Source organism: Pteropus vampyrus, unplaced genomic scaffold (assembly GCF_000151845.1).
Source record: "Pteropus vampyrus isolate Shadow unplaced genomic scaffold, Pvam_2.0 Scaffold617, whole genome shotgun sequence".
NCBI lineage: Eukaryota > Metazoa > Chordata > Mammalia > Chiroptera > Pteropodidae > Pteropus > Pteropus vampyrus.
The window spans coordinates 105633-113161 of record NW_011889398.1 but is presented as its reverse complement, the minus strand read 5'-3'; the positions used below and the strand labels follow the sequence as shown (position 1 = coordinate 113161).

General features: G+C 45.5%; 1 protein-coding gene across 1 annotated transcript in view; it reads left to right on the top strand.

Moving 5' to 3' along the window:
* The first annotated feature begins 4482 nt into the window (after positions 1-4482).
* OTUD7B (OTU deubiquitinase 7B) overlaps positions 4483-7529 on the top strand; it is a 55381-nt gene continuing 52334 nt past the window's right edge. The window contains exon 1 of the mRNA XM_023525721.1: positions 4483-4797. The gene's annotated coding sequence lies outside the window, so the exon portion shown is untranslated. The remainder of the gene's footprint in view (positions 4798-7529) is intronic.

The window sequence follows — 7529 nt, the reverse complement described above, 5'->3', positions numbered from 1 at the left end:
AAAAGATAGTCTGTGCTCATGGATAGGAAGAATTAATATTGTTAAAATGTCTATACTACCCAAAGCAATCTACAGATTCGGTATGTCCCTATCAAAATTCCAAAGGCATTTTTCACAAAAATAGAACAAACTTCTAAAATTTATACCAAGTCACAAAAGACCCTAAATAGCCGAAGCAATCTTGGGAAAGAACAAAGCAAGAGGCATCACGCACCCCAATATCAAACTATATTACAAAGCTATAGTAATCAAAACACTGTGGCATTGGCATAAAAACAGACACGTAGATCAATGGAACAAAATGGAGAGACCAGAAGTAAATCCATGCATTTATGGTCAATTAATCTATGACAAAGAAGGCAAGAATATACAATGGGGAAAGGACAGTCTCTTCAATAAATAGTTTTGGGAAAACTGGACAGCCGTGTGCAAAAGAGTGAAACTAGACTACTATCTTTCACCATATACAAAATTAACTCAAATGGATTAAAGGCTTGAATGTAAGACCCGGAACCATACAACTCCTAGAAGAAAACGTAGGCGGTAAACTTTCTGACATCAGTTTTGGCAATGATTTTTTACATCTGACTCCAAAAGCAAGCAACAAAAGAAAAATAAGCAAGTAGAACCACATCAAACTAAAAAGCTTCAACACAGCAAAGGAAATCATCAACGCAATGAAAATGCAACCTGCCGAACGGAAGAAAATATTCAAATATTTGCAAATCACAAGTTGATAAGGGGCTAATATCCAAAATATATAAGGAACTCATAGAACCCAACAGCAAAAATAAAAATCTGATTAGAAAATGGGCAGAGGACCTGAATAGACATTTTCCCAAAGAAGACACACGTATGGCCAACAAGCACATGGAAAGAAGCTCAACATCACCAGTCATCAGGAAAATGCAAATCAAAACCACAATGAGGTATCACCTCATACCTGTTAGAATAGCTATTATCAAAAAGGCAAGGAATAATAGGAGTTGGTGAGGATGCGGAGAAAAGGGAACTCTCGTGGACTGTCGGTGGAAATATAAATTGGTGTAGCTACTACAGAAAACAGTATGGTTACTCAAAAACTTAAAAATAGAACTACCATATATGATCCAGCAATTCCACCTGTGGGTATTTATCCAAAGAAAACAAAAACACTGGTTTAAAAGATATATTCATTGCAGCATTATTTACAATAGCCAAGGTTTGGAAACAACCTGTGTCCATCAGTGGATGACTGGATAAAGAAGATGTGGTATGTATATAAAATGGAATATTTCTCAGCCATACGAAGAGATAGAATCTCGCCATTTGCGACAAGATGGATGGACCTAGGGGGTATTATGCCAAGTGAAATAAAAGTCAGACGGAGAAAGACAAATACCGTATGATCTCACTTATATGTGGAATCTAAACAAACAAACAAACAGCCAAGCTCGTTGCTATAGAGAACAGACTGGTGGTTTCCAGAGGGGGCGGTGGGCAAAATGGGTGACCATGGTTTAAAGGTACAAACTTGCAGTCATAAAATGAATAAGGCATGGGGATGTAATGTACAGCGCAGTGACTGTAGTTAATAATACCGTATTGTATGTTTGCAAGTTGCTAAGAAAGTATATCTTAAAAAGTTCTCATCACAGGAAAAAATATTTGTAACTATGGTGATGGATGGTAACTAGATTTATGGTGGTGATCATTTTGCAATGTAATAGTAAATCGCTATGTTGTACGCCTGAAAAGAATATAATGTTATATGTCAATTATACCTCAATACAAAAAGGGAACCGTGGCTATTTTAAAAATATATGGATTCATGGCCCTCGGTCCCAAGAATTCTGAGTGAGTGAGTCTGAGGTTCCTAGGGTCATACAGTACGTAGTTTTTAAAACTCCAGAGAACCACTGGTCTAAATTATAGTGGTGGCAATGGAAAGGAAGTTATTTTGGTTTGGTTTTCTTTTCCACCACAAAAGCATATAAATGCAAACAATTGCTGGTTGTTTTTTTTCCTGGTTAGCTGCAAAGCGGCTTTCTCTGAACATTTCCCCCCACTCCTTTAGTCCCATGTTGAAATAATCTCTCCATTTAGTTTCTCTTGTGAAATGAAAAGCTCTGTTTTTTTCTGTTCTTGCTAAAAGTGAAGCGAAAGCTCAGGGAGCTCCGCTGCAGCCCTTAGAATCGCTAAATGGAATAAACAAAAACAAGCCTTTAGGGAGGAAGAGAGCTTTGTACTGAATGGCAGATGAGGGTGTGTGGTCTTGGGTACGCAGGATTTTCTCTGCTTTTCCTTTATTTCCTTGCTATTCTTCTACCAGGCAGCTATAATAATAATGATGATGATGATGATGATGATGATGATGATGATAATAATAATAATAATTAATCAGCTGTTTTCGGGCTGCTGCCGATGACATCGGACAGCTGCTTCTAAGCATTTAGCATAGTGACAGCCCAAATGGCTGCACATCACTAGAGAAGAGGTCTCCAGTTTCTAGGCAAAGAAATTGAAATAGGAATAGGGAGGGAGTCACTTAATGGATAAGAGGCTGGCTGAGCTGGGACCAGAACCCAGGTGGCCTGGCTCCCAGCCTGGCTGACCACACTGCTACCCACACAGCCTAGGCTGACCCAAAACAAGCAGCCCATTGAGCAATTGCACAAACAACAATGAGTGATGGACGGTCAGAGCAAGAAACAGGCACAAAGCAACTGCAACCCCATCACTTCCTGGCCCCTAAATTTCCAGGCAAGCCTGTAAAGTGCGGTCGCTTAAATGAATTTGATCAGCAACTTGGCCCAGCTTTCAAATTTGGAAAGTTTTTGTGGTCACTGCTAAAAGCAAAAGTCTGTCTTGTCCTGAGGGTGGAATGTGCCTTTGAACTCCATACCTGGCCCTAGTAAGTCTGTGGTGTGGAGTTAACACTAGAAAGACATAGTTAACAGATAGGCATGACGTGGTCCTGGGAGTGCCTTGGTGAAACAAGATGGCTTGAGATTTTTGAGGCTTCTCATCTGTGGATCGGTCCTCCGACCTCAGACTTAGCTAGCAAGGGGTGGGTGTGGCCAATGGAGTTCAGTTAGAATCAACTTAAATGACCAAGTCTCACCCACTCTCTTCCTCAAATTTGCCACTGAACTGTAGCCAAAATTTGTAGTCCCTACATGCTTGAAACCCAGGCCAAATGGTTCTGTTGGCCAATCTGTCTTTTTGGTGCTGGGTGTGCCTCACACAAGGCACTCTGACCTGCTCGGCCTCGGTATGGTGCTAGGCCCAGCCCTAAAACCTCAACTCTGAGCCCACGGTAGCCCCAAGAGATATAGCTGTCTAGGAAGTTCCTGTTTCAGGTGTCGATTTTCTAGTTTTGAGCTGGATAATTCTAAAATGTCTAAGCTCCACCTTTATTTTGAAACTGAGGACTTCACAAAGTAGCGAGCGGACAGAAAAGTTGACTTTGTGATGTTTGTTTTTAAATAGACCTAAGAGGCACAATTTAGACAAACATTTTAAATGTGCAGACTAGGTGCCACAATGTTAAGAATCTGAATGAAAATTTAGGATTCCTTTGGCCAGATTATAGAAGGGACTGTCCCCATTTGCGCTTGACATAAGAGGTATTTCTTAAAGGGCACTTCTCATGTGAAACAGTTCACATTCTCTGTTTATTTATTCATTCAACAAATAGGGAAGGTCTGCTATGTGCCAGGCAAGCTTATGTTCTCATAGCCAGTGTAACTCACAAAACACACGTGTGAGTTCTGCCTTATATAGTTTTATGTATCTTACTGGAGTGTAAAATCCTTGATGCCTGTATTATGTCTTGTTCATTTTTGTGTCCCCAGAGTCAATGAGCACGGTTCCTTGCACATAGTAGGGACTCAATGACTATTTGAATTATGCTGTAATGCTGTTCGAAGGCATGACCAGAAAAAAATGCCACCTAACTTTTTTTGATTGTGCTAACAGTCTAAGGCAGGCATGTCAATACGGCATCATCATTGTGCACGTCAAGAAATATTGGGTGTTTAGAGGAGAGAGGTTCGATTCATGAAGGGCGTAGCGAAGGACGGACAGTGCGTGACTGGGCAGGGACTGATCTAGAATTTTCCTCTGGTCAGCTCAGAATGACTGAGTGGAGTAACTGGAATTTCAGTCTTCTCATTCTAAAGTATTTTCATCCCTCTCACCTTTCCAGAACGACCCCGCCTCTTTCTGGTTCTTCCCAAAGGACTGTGACAACTGAGTCTCCCTGGAAACCTCAGGAGTGTCTCCGGCCTCCCTGCAGTTCAGGTTCAAGAACTCTCCAGACCAGGGGCTTTGGGAACACGGGCCAGGAAAACAAGGGGTCACGCGCGGGGCAGGCGCCAAACTGGCCGCGGCCCGGGGAGCGGCGCGCGAGGCGGGGCCGCCGCGGGGCGGGGCGGGGCGGGGCGGGGCGGGAGGAGGCCCGGGGCGGCCTGGGTGTCACCGCCAACCCGCTCCGGCCGGAAACTGGCGCCTGTTTCCGGCCGGACGGCCGAAAACCACCGATCCCGACCCAGCCTCCAGAGTCGGAGTGGCGACCGGCTGTGGAGCAGGCAAAAGGCCACTGGGGGAAGCCACTCCGGATCAGTCCCGCCTGGCTCCAGTTCCTGATCCTGCGCGGAGCAGCAGCCGCGGCCGCAGACTCCGCCACCGCCTCCGCCTCCGCCGTCGTCGGGGGAGGGGCCGGCCGGACCCCGGGGTCACAGCGGAGGAATGAGGAGAGGCGGCCGGGCCCCGCGCTCCGCCCCGGCCTAGGGCCTTGCCCCGGGAGCCGCGAGGGTAACGGAGCCCCCCGCCCTGTCACCGCGCGCCCGCCCGCCCCCGCCCCCGCCGCCTCTGAGCCCCCCACACTGCGACCCTCTCTCTCATCGCCACTGTCCCCCTTCTCCTTTCTGGTTACGGTTCACCCGTGGCCCTCGCCTCTCCGCACGGCGCCTGGCACTCGCTGTCCGCTGCTTCGTCCCGACCTTCTCCCGGGGACTCCTCCCTCCCACCTGCGGCCCGCGCTCCCGGCCCCCTCCCCGTCCGCGGCCTCCGTCCCGGGGGCGCGGGGCGGTGCGGCCGGTCCCCGCTCGTCGGCGACACCGTCGGGGAGGGGCGGCGGAGCTCCTGCCCCGTAGCAGGATAAAGTTCACTTGAAAGTCCCGATATAAAATAGTAACATGAAAAGACAGCGAGCTCGTTCTCCCTGATCGGTAGCCGAACGGAGGTGCGTCCACTCATGGAGGAAGGGAGAGGAAAAGTGTGCGTGTGCGTGCGCGCGCGTGTGTGTGTCTGTGCGCGCGTGTGTGTGCGTGTGCGAGATTCTAGGGGAGGCTGGTGAACTTCAGGAGAAAGAAAAGTTGCCGTGAGCCGATGGAAACTTTAGAAGCTGCTGATGAGTAAGCCGGGGGCTGCGTGATCTCACTCCCCTTCTCATAATTACTAGGTTAACGGTGTGGCTTGGGTCGGGATGGAATGGGATTTGTTTACCGGGCCGGCGTATTTTTAGCCTGTCGGCTCACAAGGACCAGCGAGCGCTCTGAGTCTCTCTCTCCTCCCTTCCACTCTCTTTTTCGCTCTCTCCCTCTCTGTCTAGGTAGTCTGTCTGACGTAGGTGGCTCCTCTGGGCACGATACAAGAGATAAACATTAAGTTAAAAGAAGCTGATTGGTGAAATTTTATGTGCGGGATTCTCCCCAAACTCTTTAGGGACTGTTTTCATGAATGTAAAAGCTAGTTAGCGGTGCTTTGACGTTCATTTTCCGTATCATTTTGTAAGTCCGTATGTAGAATGCTTTTTGGAAGAATCGAACGCTGGTCATTTTTCAGGCTTTGGCTTCTCATACTGTATATGTAGGAGATCTTTGAGGAGGCTGGATCCCTTTGTCTTTCGGGACCTATTTGTAAGATGAGAAAGGACAAAGTAGACAGAAGAGGTGTTGGTAAGGCTAGTCCCAAAAGGTAGCTAATTCGAAATCTTTTGAAAATATTTTCTATATTATATAACTTAAAAAATTTCCTTCCTGACGAACGAGATAGCATTCTTCACGGGGTGCAAGGACTTCAGCGGGTGGCTAGGGAGAATCAGACTTGTAATTAAACATTTGCTTTGCATAATTTACAAATGAATACATTATGGGCAAACAATTATACTCTTTGTCCTCATTGTTTTTTGAGCAGTTCTTGTAAGGTTTAGTAGCCATCCTGCTGTGCTCGTCTATTGATATCTCGAAGGCTGAACCGAACTGTAAAATAAATGAAATTGATGTTGCTCATCTGGAGTCTGAATACCAGATCTGTTCTTGTTTCCACTGGCTCCTGGGCACATCTCAGAGTACCGCCCTGAGTAAGTGGCCAGTTACTATGTACTTAGGGATTGCAAATGAATACAAATATTAGCTCATGCTAGGAATGATTGAGAAGGTAAATATGCTGAAAAGATATTCCAAAACTGAAATCGGTTATTTTTCCATTTTTTCCATTTCGGATCATCAGCACCTTTCTGCTGATAATTATCCATTAACATGAATAATTTAGAATCGAATAGATAGCCGCTATTGACATTACAGATCAAGCAGGAAGGAAAGATGCAAGGAAGATCATTCCCAAACTGCTACTATTTTTTTGTTGTTGTTGTTGCCTAATTTGACTTATTCCTTTTATTTAATGCTAAAGACCCCCTTGTGGGGAAAAAAAAAAAAAAAGTAAACTTTGCCAAAAGGGCTATCCGTGGACTTGTATAAGGCTGGCTGACCCGTACTGAATGCCAACTGTTAGCTGGACTTGGTGGAGTTATCTCATCGATGACTTGGAAATTTCCCTGAACTTTTATTTCCTTAAATCTCTTCTTTTGGGATCCCTACTGAAAAAGATTTAATTTGGAGAGTAGAATCTGATCTTAAAACGATCACACACACCCTCCCGGAGTCTGTTGACTACCAATAATTGTTTCAGTTTGTGAGTTGGTTGGTGGCAATGTTAGTGATGGTGTCTGGTGAATTCTGTTTATTTTTGTAGTTAGCAACTTTCCCTAGTCGAACTACATATGTTATTCCTTGGGGGTGGAGGTGGGGATTGAAAGGGTTGACTAAACCCAGGAATACGTGTAGGGCAACCCAATGGCCCACCTCTATTCCCAGTTCTCAGAAGGCTTTGCTTGGAATTTTGAGATTCAATGTGTGTAACCAAGTGAATTATGATGGAATAAGTCAGGACTGAAAATAAGTTTTCAGGTTGGTATGGGGGGCACCGGATGCCACTTTATAAAGTTTTAGAATGTCTCCTGAATGTCTCAGGCACACTAGGGATATTGGCAGAGGGCGTCATCAGGGAGCATCCCTCCTCACCCCGCACATCCATCCCATCAAGGGAGTACTCCCGAGACCATGTTTCAAAGTTCGACTTCAGCAGCATCTTTCCTGTGGGAGTGGCAGACCGTGGAATCTTCTCCATAGCCCCTGATAAATTCAGAGAATTAAAATCTGTGTAACTGGAATGAAGTTGCAGAGGAGTTTTATCATGAACAATTC